A 22155-nucleotide genomic window follows, 5' to 3' on the forward strand; every position below is an offset into this window, starting at 1 on the left:
AATCTAAGACTGGTCCCGCCCTTATTAGGACTCACCAGTCAGGTATAGCTTGGTTCCAGTGGTACAGCGCGCACGATACCCACATCTGGACATATCCTTGCCACTTGAAACATAACAACAAACACAAAAAGTTAATGGGAGGAATGTTTGCAATGAGTCTAATGATAAGCAATCACTCAGGGTAGCATTCCAATTTTTATTCTTTTGCCTGGAATCCTACTTCAGGTTGGACACAGTCATATGTAAATTAGGCGTGACCCTGCTCTCATTGAGACAGTCTAACCAAACTATTAGGCGAGGTCCTCCCTGGACAAACTGAGGTTGCATGGCAGGAAAAAGAATAATGGGTTGGAGTGGTACCTTAAGTGATTTCCAGTTGTTAGACTTACTGCAAGTACTCCTTACTTCACTTTTTGTGTGTATGATAGTCTTAAACCAGACTTATTTACAATGAATATGTGATGTGCATCTTTATATATTGCTTCCCTTCAATCTCATGACATGGCACTTTGAATTCGTTTTACACTCAGTAAGCATGGGGTATGCTTAGAAAGCAGGAGGCAGTGTGTTCTAATGATGGGGTCAAGCAGATGGACAGATCGAAATCTGGAAGCTGAACGAGATTATTTAGATATGAGAATCAAGTTCTAGTTTGCATGTAGCAAGTTCCTAGAGAGTTTGTAGCAGGTCATAATATTGGTGACGTATTGTGGGAAAATACTAGGAACCACATTACATTCATTGTCAATATCGTGTAGAGGACCTTGTTTTAAATTGAAAACCACCCAGCATCATAAACACAATTATCAATTCTCTGGGCTTCATACTGGATCAAAAACTTCATCATCACCTCTGTAAGAACAATTTGTTAATAATGCACAGTACCATTTCACGTAACTAAGATGTATCAACGACGTCATGCTTGCCTATGATAATGACCTGTGGGCCAATATTGTGTTTTTTTTTATTAGACTGCCAAAACGGTCTTCATTCCACTTTAATAAAAATTCACCAAACCCATTTTAAAGGGTTCTTCAGACAGAAGCTAGATTAGCGATTGGCATGAGACAACTAAGCCACATTACTCTAGTTCTCTTAATCTAAGCAGGCTTTCCATTAACTTTAGCTGAATCATCAAAACCTTTTCCCTTACTCACAGAATTCAGTACTGGGGCTCACCCTTATGTTTAGAATGAACTCCAGCTATCTCAGGGAATGATTGACTCCTTAGCTGCCCAGATATTCTGAAAATCTAAATTCAGATATTAAGATACAACCATACTCATTTACCATTATACCTCAGGCTGTACTCCTATAATATGGAACTGTCTACTGGGCTCCAGCCGACTTCCTGCCACTTGATATTCAAATTAAACCTCACAAATGTCCTTTTCAGTTGTCAGATGTCATCATAGAAGACATAACCTCTCTCTGTTGTATTAACAATTCCCTGAACTCTACTAACATTATTGTCCCCATTTTCATTCACCTTTTTCTACACCCTCCACCACTAAATGTTGCTGCAAAGTCTGCAGGCTTGGGAAAATTCATGACCAACATCACAGACTAATTCACAAAGGTAAATCTACATGTGTAGATTTACTACTAGTACATTTACTCAAATACGTTTGAGTAACTTTACGACTTTGGATCATTCAAAAATCCAAGTGTAAAGTTACTCAAAATTGGGGACTTACATGTCTCCAATCCATGACACAAGGGTGGAGCCAAATTACACAGTAGTAAGTCGAGCACCGCAAATGGCCAACCAGTGGCAAACCATCCTATAGATAATACTGAAAGCAGGGATTTATATTAGAAAGTAGAAAGTAATGATAAACTAGGTTAAATGATTCTGACTTTTTAATAAACTTGATGTTAAAAAATGTAAATATAAAATATTATAACATTCTTTCATTATTTTATTAATCTTTTTTAATTTAAAAAACAATGTAACTTTTATTTGAAAATATAATTAAATTAATATAAATAAATGATATGCATAACGTTTTGCATTTTAAATACAAAATAAATACATATAAACATTTTAATGTAGATGCAATATTTTTTAATAATACATTTTAAAAAATAATGTTATTTAAATATAATGTACTGAAAATAATTGTTATTTAATTTAGTATTAACACCACTGAAGATTTTTTATTTTGCTGTACATTTTAAATAGTAATTTAACATTAGAGTAATATTTAAGATAACTGAACATACATTTTCTTAGTATTTTATTTCAAATTTTAATGAAAGTTTTACATTTTTTCATTTACCATGGGATATCTCAGCCCTGGTGGTGTCGATCTCCTTATGGTAAAGTATAGGGGAAAGTTAAAAAAAAATCACTTTGATGCACCCAAGGCCAGCAAAGCCTGACATAGGGCCTCATTATGAGGCTGATGGGCCGCGTAGCTGCAGGTCTCCCCCACCTGGCCCCATTACAAGGTTTCCACTGGGCTGACCAGAAGAAACCTCACAATTCTGAGGTTTCTGACGGTCATCCAAGTGGAAATTGTGTGGCGATATTGGCCTCAGCTCCTCATGGAGTCGTGGCCAGTGCCACCGCACAGAGGGTGCCCCCAGCACTCTTGGATTGCACACTGTCTGCTCTAGCTGCAGTGTGTATTTTGAGGGTGTTGGGTGTAACAGTTAGTGAAGGATATCTTGGGGAGGGCGCCATGCCAAATACTAGTCTTGTATATCTTTTTTTCCTGCTAACCACCGGGGTACCAACTGTAGCTGCACTGCCAGGTAGTGAGAGTCAAAAGATGGAGTGCCCAGTTCAGCCTGTCTCACAGGTAACTGGAGCCTGCTGAGTGCCACCAGCCATCGCTTGCTATCCCAAAGTAGGTCTCCCACCATCTGGTTTAGGTTACAGAAGAATTGCTGGTGGGGATTTACAGGTACGTTGATAAAATAATACAGAAGGTGGGGGAGAACAATCATTTTTCAAGAGAGCAATTTTGCCATGAGGGTGAGCAAATGGCATTGCCAGAACCGTGTTTTGGATCTGATGGCTGTAAATGTCCTTTTTAAGTTTTAAGTTATCTTCAAACAGATCCTGCTGCAAATAACATAGATGAATGCCAAGGTAGCAGACCACTGCTGTTGTCTAGGTTTGTGTCTCACCTCCCACGCCTATGACCCGGGGTAGTGCGTACAATCAGAATGGGAAAACGTGTGATTTCCCCCAATTCTCCCAAAGATCTACAGCCTCCTCAAAGTCCCAGAAAGTTGCGATTATTGTCTCAATGTCTGCTGCTGCATCCCAAAGGTACAGCAGCATGTCATCTGCGTATCATGACACGACATGGGTGATGTCCTCTAAGGGGATTATTCAATGCAGCCTTCCAGTCGAGGGCGGATGTGCCAGCGGCTCCATGATGATGGCAAAAAGGCTTGGAGATAAGGGACAGCCCTGACACGTACTGCAGCTGATGGGAAAGGGAGGTGAAATCAGGTGACTGATACATACTCAGTAGTTGTTTTTGATATGAGTGAGCACATGTCCAGCCTTTTACGGTCTCCACAGAGGTTACAGATAGCAAGCTTCTTCTTCTGTTCATATGCAGATTCAGATGTGTTATGAGGAACTGAGGGTGAGATGCTAGATTTTTACAGTACGGATGACAGTGGGTGGGGATGAACACTGTACACTCGCTGACTAATGGGTAAAAAGTTCTCAAAGATAAACCTCCTTTTTTCTGCACACCCTATTTGTCTTACTGTAAACTATCCAACAGTACACAATTTACTGGGGACATCAATATGCTAGAAACTGTTTACGCTGGCAGCAGTGTTGATCTACGGAGGGCGTGTGTATTGTTACAAGCATTCTCATCCTCACTGGCCCTCAGCAGAACTTCTGGAGTTTTATTCCACGGAATTTTGCAGGCTTACAAAAAAGCTCAGCAAGATTCTACAGAATTCTGCAAATGGTAGAAATAAGCATGTTGCGCAGCTCATGTTCTGATTTAGCACCGGGATCACATTCTTTGCTGAAAAATCACCACAAATGGCACCACACAGAGCACCTGAGGATGCAGCTTCTCAAGTTAATTTTGCTGCAGCTAAAGTAGATTTTCTATACAAGTGACAGCTTTCTGACTGTGAACGGTCGTCACCGCCTAAGACTGCCCACGTTGGAGAAATCTTGCTTATTGCCCTCCTAGTGACCAAAAGTCACACTAGGGGATGCCAAATCTCACTTGCTGTAGATTTTTCTAAGCCAAAGTTACAAAAATAGCAATTAAATTGTACTTTGGATTTGTTTATAGAAAATCCCATATCAACAATACAGTGAAAGTAGCTTTGGAAATAAGATACTGTAGGAATATGCCAATCCTCCACTTTTAAATACTATGGAAGGCTTTGTAGTGCTGCCACCACGTTTTCCTTGTACGCCTAGTAGATGGCACAGTGTGGAACCACGCATGCCTGAACAATGTGGTTGGAACAAAGACCGCGTTGTTACCACTAATGCCTTTACCACGAATGCCTTAACAAAGATTTTTCGGCACAGTTCCAGCATGCAACCCTGCCCCTAAAACTACCACGACCCCCCCACTCACACCCCTAAAACCTAAAACTACCCCGACCCCAACTCCACCCCTAAAACAAAAATGTACCCTGAGCCCCCACCACCACCACCCCTAAAACCTAAAACTACCCCGACCCCCCCACCCTGCCCTTAAAACTACTGTGAACCCCATGCCCGCCCCTAAACCCTAAAATTACCCCAACCCCCACCCCTAAACCTTAAAACTACCCTGACCCCCCACCCTGCCCCTAAAACCTAAACTACCCAAACCACCACGCCTAAAACCTAAAACTACTCCAACCCCCATCTCAGCCCCTAAAACTACTGTGAACCCCCTCCCCTGCCCCTAAAACCTCCTAGTACCTGACCCCCCACCTCCACCCCTAAAACTACCCTGACCCCCACCCCTCCCTTAAGAACTAAAACTACCCCCCCCAAACCTACCCCTCATCCCTACTTAAGCCCCACTTACCTGTCTGCATCCTCTCAGATCCGGAGTCTGTTTTTCTCTGCCTTAACCATGTTCATTGTTCAGACATGCTTGATTAAGGCAAAGGAAAACATGGTTGTTGTTCAGGAAAGCGTTGGTCCGCTTTCGTGGACAGCGCCCATGTTGTTCAGCCATCATTGTTTAGGCTGCTTCCCCCTTTACCTTCCATGCCTTGACTGTATTTCCTCAATTATATACAATGACATTTCTGGAAAGATAAATTGGGTATTTTGGGATTAGCCAATTTCATCATGTTTAGGAAAATGAGCACAAACACTAGGGACTGCACAGCAGTGACCCAGTGTGCAGAGTTTAAAAACCAGCAGCATCAGTTCACAAGAATTAGGGGTGACCATACAAAAAAATACATTTTCTCATAATAGTTAATCAACTTGATCTACTTGTTAAAAGAAAGGAAACATGAAACATGAAGAAGGGGCACATGACAAAGTCTTCTGATATACTGTTCTAAGTAATTGTTAAACAGAATCATTGTGAGTTGCAGGTTATATTCAAACATTGTACATGCTATGCTACGTCTTTCACAGAGGTGGTAAAGATGGAATGTGGGGTCAGACTTGTCATTATTCAAAATTGTGACGTGCAAATCACATTATATATTACTGGTGTGTGTCTAGCTCTCTCGGCTACTCTACTAGCATATGCTGAGACTGACTTCCAGAGACTTTACATATACCTCTCAATGGCAAGCAGCCTATTGTGATGTGTGCTAAAGTTCTGGGCCATTTAGACATTTGTGAATGGATCCTATGCGCCATTTCAATGACAGTCACTTTGCGAGATAATGGGTCTGAGTAGCGTCTTACTAACAGTTAGGGCCTTATTTATACTTTTTGGTGCAAAACTGCACTAACGCTGACCGCCAAATTCACCTGGGGGACTCCACCGTCATACCGGTGGTGTCCGCCCCAAACATATTACAATGTTCCCGCTGGCATGACCGGCAGGAACATTGTATTATGTGTTCCTCCTCGGCTGACTGGCAGGAACAGTGATACGATATTGGTCTTGGTTCCCTTAAGGGAGCTGAGGCCAATACCATAGCAAACCAGCACCATCAGAATGCACACCGTCTGCAAAGCAGACGGTGTGCATTCTGATGGTGCTGGGCAGGGTGGGGCCCTGACTGTCTGCCAGACTTTCCATGGAGGGTTGCCTGCCATGAAAAGGCTGGTGGAAAGCTGAGTTGTAATTAGCCAGGTGACGCTGAGTTCAGCGCCTCTGTGGCTGAGTAAAACTCAGACTGCCGTCAGCCCGTTAGGAATGATGTTCCTGGTGGTGAAGGCAGTCCCCTGAAGGGCAGTTGTAATGTGGCAGTTGGACTGCCTGAAGCACAGCCATCCTCAGACCGCCAAACTAGTAATGAGGCCCTTAGTAACGGCTCCAGTGGGGAAAGGCTTGAACCCATAAACTGGACAATACTTTAGTATTGCCACTTTTTGTAGAGCATAATGTGATAGCAGGGACACCGTCTACCAAAGGAGAGCACAGGGCACATTCCAGCTTTATCAGTTCCTGTCTCCTGCCAAGGCAGTTGTAAATTCCTTTTGAAGTGACCTTTGTTTATCAGACAGCAGCTCACATTAACTCTGAACATAAGCTCATGAAAGTGCTCTGTTTTTGCCACCCTTCCTGACTTTTCTTTCTTTCTTTTTTCTTTTATGCTTTTGTTCTTTCTTTCCTAAAGATAAGAGGCTGCAGCGAAGCCAGACCAATTGACTATTTAAAGTCTGTGTTAGCCAAGACCTTTTGATTTTACTGGAATTATGAGTGTACCATAGTTATCTTCAGGGGCATCCACCTCAAATCTGAAGGGGAGGGGTGCAGGGGAAGGGACGGAGACGTAGGGGGAAAAATATTTAATAAACTTACCTTACCACTGTCTCCGTCTCCTGACACCCTGCCCTTCTTCCCTCCATGTTGTGTCCCAGCATTCACTGTGACACAGCACCGGCTCCCCAGCAATCCTGGTGCTGCTTTCATGATAAACATAGCATGAAAGCAGCATCAGGATTGGACTGAGCAGCAGTGACTGCCACTCAGACACAGCCCTGAGATCTACACAGTTTCTCCAGTCCAGTTATTCAACACAGCTGGGCTGGAGAAACCTGAGTGCCCTTGTGTGTTTGGCCAGCCTGAGACAGCTAGCCAAACATGCATGTGCACTTAGGTGCACTCTTTCCTCTCTCCCACCCACCTCCCATAGCCCTGTCTCCCCAACCCCCTCCACCCTTCCTGTACTGCTGGCTGAGCCAGCAGATGGAAAATAAAATGATAGTGCAACTATCGTTTTTTTTCATCTCCTGGCTCTTGGCCAGGAGGCGACACTGCCGTCCCTGGTTCTGTGTTATCTTTAGGGGTTTTCAGCCAAACTTTGCCCATTAGTCTGTGGATCTGTCATTCACATTTTTCTTCCATCCACTCCAGCATGCATCAAGAGGCAATGTGTCGGGCCACAAGAGCCACTTGTTGACTTCACTATGAGTTACAATTTGCTTTCCTTCACAAGGAGCACATCAACACACAAAGTTGTTCCTTTCAGTACCAGGAAGTGCTATGGCAATGTGTTTTTTTAGACCAAAACAATATTTTTGGCCTAAGCCAATGTTTTTGTTTAGATCGATGATGGTCTGGCAGCTTCCCAACAATAAAGTTTTGCAGAAACCGGGACAAGATAAAACAAGAATTGGCAAACAGCTGTCAGCCAACACCAGACCTTTGCCAAAGCTTGTTGTCATATTTGTGGGTGATGTAAATACACACTTCAGCCCAGGTATGATATTTAAATTTCTATGTTCTATTTTCAGCTCAGGAACCATGTACAATAATTTATGGAATGGAAGTTAAATAGGCCAAGTAGTGTGTTCCAAGGTACAGCATACATCTTAAAGGGGCCACACATATAATTAACTGTTTAGCAGTGTTAAAGTGTCGAGTCCTTAAAGCTAGCAAAAGTGGGATCCAGAAAATAGTGAACAATATCAGTGACCATGCAGAAAAGGTGGATTTTCTGTATTGCTGTTGCGACATTGGTATTGAGTGCACTCTCTTCAAATCTTTCCTCTGCATCAAAACTTTATGAGTGGTTTGTTTGTCTATTTCTAAAGAGACCTATCGGCTATGAGAGCACAATTTAATGTGGTAGTTTAGATTGTAATGTGGTAGTTTAGCATGTCTGAATTTAGGTCACAAAGTACATTTTAGAGCTATCGACTGCTAGGTTATGTACAATGGTGCTTCAGGGTGAATCATTGATCTGCTTTCAAGTTATTTGGTGCTTTTACAGTGCTGGTTCACTCACGCGCTCAGGCAGTCGCTCTCTACCTCACCCACCTGCTAAATCGCTCCTTTATTCGCCCACTCAAAAATTAGTCCCATCACTTGTTTTGCACCCATACGTCTGATCACATGGGTCAAATCGTGCCCATCAGATAGTTGTCGGGGCCTTGAATGTCATATGAGGGCGAATTCAAAGACTGTAATAAATAGATACATGAAACAGAAATTATTAAAGAAAAGTAGTGGTAGCTGAGTCAGCCCTGTAACTCTATGAAAAAACTGACGTTTCTCGTTGTATGTCGCATGCCGTGTTTATATACGCTACGAGTTTCATCGACTCAGCCCTGGATGCAGGTCGTTCATTTTAAGCGTCCGCTCTTTCATACCTTACCTTTTAAGGACAAAGAAAATTACAATGGGCTCTAATAACTTTAGAGATGAGTTTAGCTACCACAAAACAAACCAAGCGAAGACCTCGAAAGACAGTTCCCAGTCTATCGCAGCTGTACCGTTTCATGGAGAATAGAGTTTTGCTCAGTCAGAAAGTTTTTAATAAGGCGAATGAACCACAGACGACTCGACACAAAAGTAAGTACATCAATATTAATAATAAGTGCTTATGAGCCTGTATGAGTAATAGTTTGTGTGTTGTATTGGGCATTTAATTGGCACCTTCGTGAGTTACAGGTGAACTCTTACCGACGCTGGTGACAGTGGAGAAATGGCGCCACTGATGGGATCTCCCTTACACCACATGGTCACGGGTTCGAGTGAAGTGCATTCAGCTTTTCATCCTTTAGATTTTGGTAACAAGAAACTTACAATGACTGTTAATAGTGCTAAGTGGCCCAGGGGCATAACGCAGGCCCCTGTTGCGCAAGGGCGCGCCGAACCCTGTAGGGGGCCCCAACCATTCAGAAGGTCTCCTTCATTCAAAGGTAAATGCATATCTGTAGGCCATAGGAGACTCAGGGGCCCTCATCACACCCAGGAGGGGGCTATCACTTTGTTTTCCGCTATTGAAGCGCTCCGCCTCTGGGACGGAATGGATGGTTTAAAAATACGCCGTTTTAGTTAAAACTGGCGAGAATTGCGGAAACGCTCGGGGCAGGTTCGAATGTGAAAACCGTGTCATGGTTTAATTATATGTACCTTACTTGACACGGCGATCCCTCACTTGAGTCTGTGAAACAAAGCAACTCATCAGGCAGGAGGTGGACATGCAGTGGGTAGCAAGGGTGCCATGGACCACCTTATAGGCCAAGGAGATGCCTCCCGGTCCTCTGTTTCACAGAAAAAAACACAGCCACAGCAGATTAGGGGGTCAGAGGACCCCAGGGTCCGGTACTACTGCGCCTGCTGCACCATGGATAGCTACGCACATGTGCATGGTGCTCAAACATTTGTCCAATTTCGAGTATTTTTTCTTGGGAACATAAATGAGAATGTTCTGCGAACCACTTTCCAGATAGAGAGCATCTACAGCCATACCTTTTCCTTGGTTGTAAAATAAGCGCCATGAAAAGGTTGGCTTCGTGAGCACTTGCTGCATGGTAACTATACAATGTAATCCTTCATATGGAGGCTGCACGATAACAATAGCGGTTTAATAGAAACATGCTCAGAGGCTGTGCTGCGGTGATCCGGAGCTCTGTAAAAATAGCCGTGGGAAACAAATGGAAAAGAAGCAAAGGTCATTACTTCAGAGTGCTTAAGGCATGTTGTGTCCAACGCTAGCTAAAAAATAGAAGTGTAGTTATTTTTCCCCTTTGACAGTGAAAAACTGTCCCTTACATTCCTATTTCGGTTCCAGTGCATGTTCAATGGAGAGGTGAAACACTGATTTCACAGGATAGCGTTTATTATTGCTGCCAGGCTCTGCAAAGCAACATTGGATATCTCAAAGTGTCTGGTAGTTGTACATCTGAAGCCCTCCTGTTGATCCGTGTGTGTGTGGAAGTGCGTGGCTGACCAGGGTTGTGCACTGAGAAACAACAGACCCGCTTCATATGCACCCGCCCGTCCAGTGTGGGTGTTGTGGTTCAGGTGAGTAATGTGTCATCATTTGAACCCGTTCAACATTGAAGATTAACCGGCTGTGGATTTGGCAAAGTCAACTCAGCGTTTAATCCTGGAGTAACTAGTTTCAAATGTTAAATAATAGTTGAATGCAAGATTTACTCCTTATAATACATGGCTGTATCATAACCCTATCCACAAACCACTAAAATACTTGATGTTTTCGCTTTTTATGTGAAAGAGTATGTTCATGTTCATGAAGAATAAATTAAGATTCTGTAGTACAAAATTAAACACACTAAAAAGCAGCGAGATATTTGTTGCAAAAGATAATAGGATCAGGTTAATACAGGTCAGATAAAAAATGGCAGTAGTTTTGCATGTGTAGAAACCTGCAGAGAGACTATTTTTCCTCAGGTTCCTAAAGCATGGAAAGAAATCAGACAATTGACGTAGATATCTCAATAATTCTGCCTACTACTGTTCACGGAAGAGCCACGTTTCATTTTAATTTGTCAAATTACAGCTTTAATTACGTCCCTTGACCTGCCTTTCAACTCTGCTGCTGGCAGGCATGGTGATATCAGAAATCAGATGTAATAAGTTATTGAAGTTGAACTGCTAAGTCTTTTCATTATTACAGGCGACTAGATGAGTCACAAATGATCTGTAATAAGGAAATACAAGATGGGCTTTTACACAGGAATTGCAGGTAGTTGTAGATGGGTAACAGTGAATTATGAGGATGCTCTTTACCAAGGGGTTCTCAGTAACATTACTAGACAATGAGAGTGAAACTTGAGTTTTCTCAGAACTCACTTAGAAGCCCATGGTGAAACATCCTTGTAATTCACTTTTTACCGATCTATAATTTTGTGTTATGTATGGCTCTCAAAGTCATCTGCCCTTGCTTTCAGCTGCTATGCGGGGCAGATGAGCAATAGCAGAACTATACATAACGTAGCCTCACTTCCTTATTCTAAACTAGAAAAAAATACGGTCTCCTGCCACCTACACCACCCCTCTCTCTGACTTTCCTTCCCTCACATCTAGAAGCATAAGCGTCTTTGCCCCACAGATAATTAGAATCAGTCAAAGAAGAAAACATTAAAAAAGATATTGTTTTTTATACAGTCCGTATGTCAGACTTGGTTTTATTTGACCACGGTTTCTCAAATTGTGGGTCGGGACTGGCTAGTGGGTCATGAACTGGGAAAGTCCAAGCAATAAAGATGCTTTCAGATTCTGTATTTATCTTGTCACATTTGCTGCAGTTCAAAAACAGAACACAAATATCAGGCTATGTCCTCTGGCAAACTGCTGCTTATTTTTTAACATGGGGATTGGTGTTTACAAACTCCTCTCTCCTTGCAGTCAGAGAAAGAAAAGTAAAATGAGTATGTGACAGCGTTGCACATATTTAATTGTTATTATTGTTAAAAAAATATAGATCTCACCAAATACTCCACAAAAGGAATTCACACTATAACAAAAATAATAACAACAAATTACGCTGCTCAAAGCTCTTAACATACTATAACAAAAATAACCATGAAGCAGGAGTATGGAAACTGCTATTAAAAGACATTTTAAATAGAATTTGAACAAAATAAAGATATATCCTGAACCCTGTTTAGACAAACATATTTTGAATTCTTTCTAAAAGGCCATTTAAGATAGGCTTAATCTCTAAGAGGCTGACTTTTTATGGATCACAGCAGTAGTGCTTGGCAAGGGTAACACCATCACCAGGTACAGTAAGCTGAATCTGGCTAAATACATTGATTTCTTCAAGTACACAGGTGATATGAATTTTATTGTTCTGTAGGATTGTCTGCATGGTTCTTGGAGGTTAACTGCACAGAAGAAGTGTGTTTTATCTATCTGCCCATGTCTTTCGAGAGCCACAAACAGAAGACCTGTATCCAGGAGATATTGAAACTTATACCTTAGTGTGATAGGGCTATCAAGACATACTAACTGCTGGTCATTTGGGCATGATGTACAACCAATTTTCCTGGCTATCCCGTTGAGAAGTGGACTGGGACATGATCACCTCTGCTAAGGTAAAGGAAAAGGTTGTAGTCAATGAAGCTTTTAAGATTGCTGAAAATATCGATCAAAACTACTAAGCATTAAGCTGTCTTGAAGAACCCTGCTTGCAATCATGAATTTATAGGGCAATAGAATTTCAGAATTGATGCAAGCATGTACTTACACTTATTAGTAAATCACATTACTCTGATTGTGGCGTAGGGAATTATTTTACATGGTTCTATCGTGAAGACGTGTGTGTTATCCCAACTGAAACCCCCAAAGAGAAAATAGTAAAACAGAGAAAGAAGTTTCTCTGTCCGTCTGCCTATGCTAGAGTGGGCTGACACAAGGCCAGTTTTCACTGGTTGTCAGTGCCATAAAATGTGGAGGTAAGGGGCAGTGAAAACCATTAAATTACTTTCACACCATGGGAGAATGATCCCATGGCTAAGGGGTCATTGTTCTATTTATTTTCAAAAAGAAAACCCTGCTTTGTGATTTTCTTTTTAAAAATGAAAAAAGAGGTACATTTGATGTATGGCTGCGTCATATTGAACTGTCAAACTTACAATACATTTTCAGGAACCACTGTGACAGGGTTCCCTGAAAATGCAAGAGTTATCTGCAGGGGAAGCAAGCATATTTAAATATGGCAGGTGAGATACTGTCGCCATGGTGGGAGTGAAGTACTTCACCATGGAGATGGTAATTTCTCCATCTACCAAGAATTAAATCATTCCCCATGTATGGAATTTGTAACTGTGGTTGATCAGAGGATTACACAGATGCATTCTTTCCACTTAGCAATGTAGTGGTGCATATGTTTATTAGACAAAAGTCTTCATGCAAATAGATTTACATCTGCTCATAAAAGAAGTAAGTCCCTTTACATTTTCAGAGTGCAAGTCTACCTTCAATTGTTTGTAGGTTTGGAGCAACATTCACTCTTAGACAACTCCATAAATATGCCGGAGCCCAGATAAATTGCATGTTTGATCACAGGGAAGTATGACCATGCTATCAGAAACTTCCTGTAGACATAATTATTTTATAAGAGCAGAATCACATCCCAATAGTCATGGTTGTCAATTTACCAAAAACGCAGACGTGACGTCACAAAAACTTTGACTTTAATAAAATCACACCCAGTGACTTTAAGTGCCCTTTGACCCTGAATCTTCCAAGCAGTGATGTCACATGACCATATTTGATGACATCACAATAAATGACATCACCGAAATTCCTGCAACACAATTATAACAAAATATAAACAAATCTCAATTTTAGATACAAACTTTGTTAGGGTGCTGACATGTTCTTTGAAAGTGATGGTGCATAATAGATAACCTGAACCATAGTGAGACAATAAGATGAGCAACATCTCTTCTTGGAGAGTTGGGGGTCTCACTCCTGAGAAAAGTTTGAAAACCAATGCAGTCAAATAGTGCATTTTCACATACATTTCCTAAGAAATCATAGGCTCCAAAAGGGCACTTCTTAAAGATTCAGGAGCATATTTAAGAGCCCCTAGGTCCAGTCCGACGCCACATTAGCGTAATCTTTTGATGCTAATGTGGTATTAGAATGCCAAAAATGCTGTGCCATATTTATAAAGTGGCACTATGCAATGCAGTGTGCCACTTTGTAACCTCTTGCACTACATTATGCCTGTGGCCATTTTTTTCGGCACTTTTAACGCCTGTTCAGAGAAGGTGTTAAAAGGAGGCTTCTATTGCTTACTCTGGGTGCATTGCAGTATTAGCGTCAGAATTTTTGCCACTAATCCTGCAAAGCACCGGACTAGTGTCAACAATTTTGACGCTAGTCCCCTAAATACTGCCAGGGTGCACCGTATTTTAAATATAGCGCACACATGGTGGCATGGGGGGGGGGCTAAAGGGTGCAAGAAAAGTGGCACAACACTGTGTGCAGCGCCACTTTTCCTAAATATGCCCCTCAATTTCATTCATGATGTGTTAAGCCGGAGACACCTGGGACTCTGAATAGGATTTGATCTCATGTTGTACAGAATGTGCTATGGGTGATCCCAAATGTCAGAAATGAATTCCATTGTGCCAAGTCCAGCAGATTGTCATGGGTGCCCACATGTGTCATTGGTGCCCCCTTATGCCAAAAATTACATAGAACCTGTCAGTGCCAGAATTTTAGCATTAAAGTCATGCGTATACCACGGGTAACCCTTAAGTAAAAAATTACCACTGTATATCACGCCCAACATTTTGTCATGATTGTCCCCTTCCATATGCCACGGTAGTCTCACTTATGCCATGAATTACTTCCAAGTTGATAGTGCAAGCACTTTGTCACAGGTTTCCCCTATGCCAGTGTCAGCATTTTTCTATGGGTGCCAAGTATTACCTCTGTTTTGGCAGTCCTAATGTTTTACCATTTACCTTCTCACTCATTCATACTCACCTGTACAAACTATTATGCTTGACTCATTCATTCACACTCATGCTTACTCACATTCCCTTTTACTGATACTCTCAGTCTCATCCTTTTCTCTCACTCAGTTTGACTTACACACTCACACATACACACACTCAGTTTCACAGAAATAATCACAAGCACAAAAACAACATGCATCTTTTTACTTATCTAATCTGTCAGTGAAAGTCCTGTTCTAGCACTTGGTGCTTCACTTTTTATTCCGCTAATAGTGAATAATAGACTATTGTTCATTATTTTAATGGCAAAAATAAGCCTCCTGTGTTCTTAGCACCTACGAGATCAGGGGTCAGAAAGGCAGTGCCGAGGTAACAAGATGCAGCTCTTGGAAACTCCTATTTCATGTCCATACCAATGGTTAAAAATCATTCACCCATTCTAGCCATGTGCCTATCTAAAATATCATGTTCTATAACCCTTACCAACACACCCAAAAGACCATCTACCGTTCTCTTGGTGAACACTGGAAGCGTTTCTATAACATATTATGTTAACACAATGATTGTACAATAAGTAAGTTAATACAACTTGATTGGTCTACTATGCACAAAGACTCCATGCTATAGCAATTGGCATGCAAATAACATTGATCAAGGGAAAGGTGACTGATGTACTAGCTTCCTGAAACGTTCTCTTAGAGAAGAGGTATATTCTCTGAGGTTGAGGACGTCCCATCACATAACTTTTCATGGCATTCTACCCAAAGAAGATATGGTTGAAGGAAGAACCACCACTATTTGTCACTTTTAGGGGCTTATTCATTGCATTTGAAAAGGTTGATAGACTCAGGGGTAGAAAGATTCATAAGGGGTGATTGATATGATTCATGAATCTATATTCTAGCACCTTTTCAAATAAAGAGGTTGAAACCTGGGGTCCTTTTTTGAACATCCTCATTAGTGAAAGTCTAAAACATTGAGCTAATACAGTTGGCTGGATGATAGTAGTAAACCTTTTGTGCATTCTGAAAAATGTATCTTGCTGTTCAAGAGATGCAGGATAAGAACAACCCCCCAAAAAATGCATATTGGAGCCCATTAAAAAACACAAATCAATTTTTAACCTTTTATGAAAGGTGTTATGATCAGAGACAGGCTATAGAGTTGCACAGATAAGGATCCAATATTTGCTGCAATCAGTAAAAAAAACCTACCTCTAAAGGTGTTTGTTCTGATTTTGGAAACCAAAACAAGGGTTTTTGAGGTAGAACAAAGGGGCCTATTTAGATGTATTTCTTGATACAGGCCCTCAGTGTAGGATCCGACTCTCCCTGTAGAGCCTTGTGAATCAGGCAGTGTGTCTTAAATTATATTCGTTGGTTTACTGGAACCCAGTGTAATGTAGGTCTGTGTTCAACAATATGGTCAAATGCATGCAATCCATAGGCCAAACTCATAGAAGTGTTCTGAATAAGTTGTAATCAATTCAGTAGCTTAGAAGGTAGCTTAATGTTGCAGTCATTAGCATAATCAATAAATGCATGAATAGCAGCAGGTACTACTACAGGCATATGTTTAAGTGACATCATCTTCAAACTCTTTCTCAATGATATGAATTGATATGAACAAGCGGATATCGCTGAACTGATCCGTGCTTCAAGTGATAATTCTTTATCCAGTTTAAAGCCTAAGCTCTGCACCACCTATAGTGGTAGGAGGGGGAGTCAAGTCTAGCCAGTCAAAGATTAGCCACCCAAGAACTACACATCAAAAGCTTGATTTGAAGTTATTTGAAGTTATTTTAGCTCATCCATAATTCACAGAGCAGAGGCAAGGGTTATGTTGATTTTGAATTTCATCCATTAACGACTGAAACTGAAACACTCCTGGGTGTCATCTGCATACAACACACATTTTAAGCCAAATTACTGAATCAAGGAAGTCAGAGGGCGTATATAAAAAATGAACATAATGAGAGACAGGGATGATCCTTGTGGACCCCATGAATGACTTGTCTCTTCTTTAGTCTGAAGGTTGCAAATGCCAGAGTCTGATAGTGACTTTCAAGAATGGAAACAAACCAACGAAAGGCAGAGCCATGTAGACCAATGTTTGCTAGATGATCAATCAGATTGGCCTGGTCAATCATACTGTAGGTGTCTGAGAGGTCTAAGAACAGCAGGCTGTTAGCAATGGGGTCTCTCCTTGGCAGTCAGTTTGCACTCTGTCCAAGCAGGGAACCTCACTCCAGGCAGGCCAAGGGAGATACTCACTTAAGATAACCCCTTCTCACCACCTTGGTAGCTTGGCACAAGCAGTCCAGCTTATCTCAAAGGCAATGTGTAAAGTATTTGTACCAACAGACACAGTAACACAGTGAAAACACTACAAAATGGACATCACACCAGTTTGGAAAAATAGGCAATATTTATCTAAACCAAACAAGACTAAAACAACCAAAATAATAAATTCTCACTCCACAAAAAAACAATGGAAATGTTATTGTTACACAAAGAACCTGATTTGCATCAAAAATAATGCCACATGGGCGAACATGCATCGAAAAAGTCAGCGATACGTTGTTTTTTTTTATCCCACAAGGAAGCGATGCGTTGATATCCGGACGGGGCACCTCGGGTCCATGCAGGTTCACCTTGATTTTGACGCCTAGAGAGGATGCATGTGAAATTTGGCCGCACAGTGATGGAAAACCGCGCTGCGTAGGGTTTGCGTCATTTTCAGCAGCCGCAAGCAGGTGTTGCGTCATTTCTCCTGCCGCAATGCAGGTGATGCGTCAATTTCCCAGCCATGATGCAGGTGGTGCATTGATTTCAGCCGCAAAGCGGGTGGCGCGTCCGTTTTACAGCCGCACTGCAGGTGGCGCATCAAAATTTTGCCTGCACGCCTTCCTGAGCGTGGATTTCAATCCTTGTTCTACCAGCTTCACCTTTCAGGGGCCCAAGAACTGGATAGGGCACCCCTTGGCAGGGCAGGAGTCTTATCAGAGAGTCCAGGTGCTGGTAGAGGAAGCTTTTGATGGCCCTGAGACTTCAAAACAGTAGGCAAGCTCAGTCCAAGCCTTGGAGACACAGTGAAGCAGGAATATACCACAAAGTCCAGTCTTTGTCCTCTTTCAGGCAGAAGTAGCAACTGCAGGCCAACCCAGCAAAGCACAATCACAGGCAAAGGGGTAGTTCTCCTCCTCCAGCTCTTCAGCTCTTCTCCTTGGTAGAGTTTCCTCTTGGTTCCAGAAGTAATCTGAAAATCTGTGGTTTTGGGTCCACTACTTATACCCCTTTCTGTCTTTGAAGTAGGCAAACTGCAAAAGAAAGTCTCTGCTGTTCACAACATCCTGCCTTGTCCAGGCCAGGCCCCAGACACATACCAGGGAGTTGGAGACTGCATTGTGTGAGGGCAGGCACAGCACATTCAGGTGTAAGTGTCAGCTCCTCCCTCCACTCTAGCCCAGATGACCCATTAGGATATACAGGCTACACCCCTGCTCCCTTTGTGTCACTGTCTAGTGTAGCTACTAATTCAAATATGCCAATCATGGGAAAGCCAATTACACATATAATTTACACCAGGAGCACTTGCACTTTAGCACTGGTCAGCAGTGGTAAAGTGCCAAGAGTAACAAACCTAGCAAAATCAAAGTCCAGCCCACAGTCAAAACATGGGAAGCAGAAGCAAAAAGACAGGGGACACTATGTCAAGGATGCCAGGTCTAACACAGGCCATTTACGTGGTCCCATCACCACTGTTTCTAAGATCATTCAGTAAATAGACTAAAACAGTCTTGGTACCATGTTGGGTCTAAACCCATTCTGTGCTGTATCTTACATACTTTAGAACTCACGATGATTTGAAAAGGCATGTAGCAAGAAAACTTTGGCTGTTTTTGCCAGCATGGAGGGCAGCAAAATCAATCTGCAGTTAGAAAACAGGGAGGGAACAAAAACTGGCTTCTTGAACACAGATTTGACATTACATTCATTTAAGGTTTGAGGCACCTTTCCTGAAGCAAAATGTTCATTTATAGTTTTAGCCATGGCCAGAACCACTATCTGCACAAAAGTAATTGGGAAAGTCAGATTGTAATGACAAAAGTAGCTTCAGACTTTATCCGTAGCTGGCATATTGTCAATGATAGGAATACCTAATTTCTTTATCACAAGACAATGTGATATTTACCCACAACCATGCCAATATAATTGTATATTCTTGGGATTTTGTTAATAAAGAGGTCCAGTGGGGTAACAATAGCCCTCGCAGCCCCTGTGGTGTGGGCAGGCCCCAAAACTCCAGGGGGCTCCTTCAACTCTGTGCAGGGGTGAAGGACCCCTCGGCGAAGAGCTCCTGACTGGGTCTGGAGCATGCGGGGGTCCCTTACCATGTATATTGCAGGAGGGACCCCTCAAGTTTTGTTACACCACTGGAGAGGTCATGATAATTTTAAAGAGAGTTCCAGGAAAGTTAGAAGTTTCAGAAATCATGGAGTCTTGTTATGGTGTCTTTGCTTGCATTTGATAGATATTGTACTTTTTAAGTTGCAATTTGTAAAATTTTAATGTGCCATACGTATGGATTGGTGCCAGTCTCTCTCCATTTACTTCCCCTTCAGCTTTTCTGCCTTCAGTAATGGAGAAAATCAAGGCTGCTAGAGCAGTGCTCCTTATCTGTGGAACAGTGTCCTTAAAAGAAGAGGCCAGTCAGTTACTGATGTCCACAAGAGACATTTCTGTGTCAGGTCAGCAGGGCATACCTGCCCATTGCCTTTCAAAACATTCAGAAACCTCAGTCAAATTTCTCCTATTATAAAAATGAGATAGAAGTATATATTCCAAAGAATATTTAAGTTTTTGAGAATGACGAATGAAAAGAAAACATTTTACAAGCTTGTGGTTTGTCCAACCTAGTGTTGAAGTATTGACCTGATCCAGTCCTTCAGAACCAAACAATTCCATCAATGATATGACCAACGTGATGAGTTGAGTGACTTTCTAGTTGCGATAAACCCCAACTAAATACAAGGTGAAAAAGAGACCAAGAGTTACCCATTTTGGGGCATGGCCAAGATGACAATGTGGGTTGAGCGCTCCTTGAGTGAGCTCCGCACCAGGCCCACCTTTGTCAATCCCATGATTGCCACCCTGAATTTACCCCCCACATTTCCCCGGGACACGTGGCTAATGGCATGAGCCACTGCCATCTCCCGACAGGGCACCCTGGTGCTGCCACTACTTGGGCAAACTGCGGCCTGAATTGGGCTTTGCAGCAATTGGACCCACCGAGCAGGCGAAACCTAGGTGGGGGCCCTGCCAGAGAGGCTGATAAATAGGCCTGCACCCGGTGGGAGACCCAGCGGATTGATGGGGGGCCGAGGGAACCCAAATTTTGTTGGTGGCTGGTGCCTGGAAGCATTGTTGGGATCTATGGGCATGAGATCACCAGCAGGATTACGCTGGAGGTGAGGGTTTCCCCCGGGACACAAACATCGAAGCCCCGACCAGGCTGATCCCCTTCGCCCTGCCTGATTGCTGAGGCTTACTGGGAGTGTTGCGGACACCTATGGCCTGCTGCGTTGGTGCTGTCCAGAGGGAGCAGTGGAGAGGCGGTGTTGGATTTGCGCAGCTGGGAGGTGAGTGTCCACTGGCCTAGTGCTTTCTTGGTTGGGGTGGTCCCAGCCCGGGTGTCTGCAGGGGTGAGAATTCCCTGTCATCCATCCTCCCACCATCTCTATACTTATGATAGGCATCCGGGGAGGCGGTGATGTGAGGGTCATGAGGACTTGCCTGGATCCACTCAGAGTAGGGGAGGGCCCGACTCACTGGGGTGTGCCTGACCCATGCAAAATGGACATGCAAAATGAACATCATCAGTGTGTTCTAGGACTGGTGTCTGCAGCAAGGTATACCATCAGTCGAAAGAGACCTGGGTGCAACTAGAGACCCTACCACCAAAACAGCAGCGTGGGATATGGTGGGGGCAGGCCCTCTGACTCACCTGCAAGATCGCAATGGAGCCCCCCCCCAGATTCAGGGCCTAGTTAGACTTGGACTGGCCAGGCAGATACAGTGATCTGAGAAAGGGACCTCTCCTCCTTGACTGTTTAGCCTCGGGGGGGGGCATACTCGGAGCCTGTGCAGGCAGTTCCTCCTAGTGTCATTCTGACACAGATGGGGATAAGTGAACATGAGGATGGCCTGCCCCCTGGACTGAGGAGCAGGCGTTATGTCCTGTACTGCACCTCGTGCCTGTAGTCCTCTGCTTGGGATACTGCCCTATCACAGCCAAGCTGAACGGTAGCAAGGAAATAGGGGTAGTGGGCTGAACATGGGAGTATGGCCTGTGACAAGGACCATAAGCCCCCACGTCAGGGGAAAATGGACTGCTACGGGAAAGTGGTAACACCCTCACGGATGATGCCCCATTGGTGATGCAGGATAATGCTGCCCTTCTTGTAGCATCCAGTTTTCCCGGGAGGCCCTAGAGGAGAGAATGCACTCCAAAGTCACCCTCCTGCACCACCTCTGCAATGTGGCGGAGAGAGTAATCTCAGCAGAAATCAGGATCTCCGAGCTGGAGGACACGGTCCAGGGGTGCATCTGCAGATAGTGATGGAAGCCTGAGCCACTACTAAGGATGTGGTGTGGAGGCTAGAAGATCCTGACAACCACGCCTGGCTGAACGACCTCTGATTTGTAGGATTCTCTGATGGAGTTGAGGCCCAAATATGATACAATTCCTGGATGGGTCACTGTGACGTATCCTGCCCCAATACAGTCTCTCCTCTCACTTCATTATTGAAAGGGCGCATCAAGCACAGGGGGTCAGCACACCACCCGGAACCCCCCTGAGGCTGGTAATAGCACACTTCCTGAATTTTCAAGATAGGAACACGATCCTCATAGAAGATAAAGATGGGGGAGGTGTGCCTTTAGAACTCTAGGATCCAAATTTTCCCTGACTACACCAGAGAAGTCCAGCAACAACTGCACACATTTGACTGTTTGAAAGCCAAGCTTCAAAGTTTTCAACTCCCATATATGCTTTTACTTCCTGCCAAGCTGAAGATCTTATTTCAAGGGGAATTGTTTTTCTTTCAGACACCTGAGGAAGCATGGGAGTTGTTCGAGGAGCATCCCAGGCTGCACAGGAGGAGGGGGGCTGGTCCTGGCACACACCCTACTGGTGGAGAGGGAGCCTGACCTAACGAAAGACAGCAACCTTGGAGGAAAATCAATGTCTCTAGATGAGAGTTGAGGGGACACCGGAGTGGAGCACGAGCCCTGAGAGGTGACCAGAAATCTCCTCTGACTCAGAGAGGGACCGAACCATGACTATTTAAC

The 22155-nt window shown here is 43.2% G+C and overlaps 1 protein-coding gene across 1 annotated transcript in view; it reads left to right on the top strand.

Moving 5' to 3' along the window:
- The first annotated feature begins 8709 nt into the window (after positions 1-8709).
- The window catches only part of KCNMB1 (potassium calcium-activated channel subfamily M regulatory beta subunit 1), a 72579-nt gene continuing 59133 nt past the window's right edge, over positions 8710-22155 (top strand). Inside the window, exon 1 of the mRNA XM_069202013.1 lies at positions 8710-8927. The gene's annotated coding sequence lies outside the window, so the exon portion shown is untranslated. The remainder of the gene's footprint in view (positions 8928-22155) is intronic.

Source organism: Pleurodeles waltl, chromosome 7, assembly GCF_031143425.1.
Source record: "Pleurodeles waltl isolate 20211129_DDA chromosome 7, aPleWal1.hap1.20221129, whole genome shotgun sequence".
NCBI lineage: Eukaryota > Metazoa > Chordata > Amphibia > Caudata > Salamandridae > Pleurodeles > Pleurodeles waltl.